Source organism: Eimeria mitis, genomic scaffold (assembly GCF_000499745.2).
Source record: "Eimeria mitis Houghton genomic scaffold, Emh_scaff2341, whole genome shotgun sequence".
Classification (NCBI taxonomy): Eukaryota; Apicomplexa; class Conoidasida; order Eucoccidiorida; family Eimeriidae; genus Eimeria; species Eimeria mitis.
In genome coordinates this window covers 3,352-3,619 of record NW_013570676.1, presented here as the reverse complement: position 1 = coordinate 3,619, position 268 = coordinate 3,352, and the positions used below count along the sequence as shown (strand labels likewise).

At 56.0% G+C, this 268-nt stretch overlaps 1 protein-coding gene across 1 annotated transcript in view; it reads left to right on the top strand.

Moving 5' to 3' along the window:
• The window catches only part of EMH_0052270 (uncharacterized protein), a gene marked incomplete at both ends in the record, with an annotated part of 4,338 nt that overhangs the window by 3,520 nt on the left and 550 nt on the right, over window positions 1-268 (top strand). The window lies entirely within an intron of this gene.

The window sequence follows — 268 nt, the reverse complement described above, 5'->3', positions numbered from 1 at the left end:
CTGCTGCACCTGCTACTCCCCCAGCAGAAACACACTCGCCCAGGTAGCTGCCCTGAGCTGCTGCTGCTGCAGCTTCTGCTGCTGCTGCAGCTGCTGCTGCTGCTGTTGCTGCAGCAGCTGCTGCAGCAGCAGCCGCAGCAGCTGTATAGTTGGTGTTGCAACGGAGACAGACACGGATGCGGTGGCTACGCAGCAGCGCTAAACCCTAAACCCTAAACCCCAAACATTTTTCATCTTACAAGGCTTTTAGATCTTCTCTATATGCTGC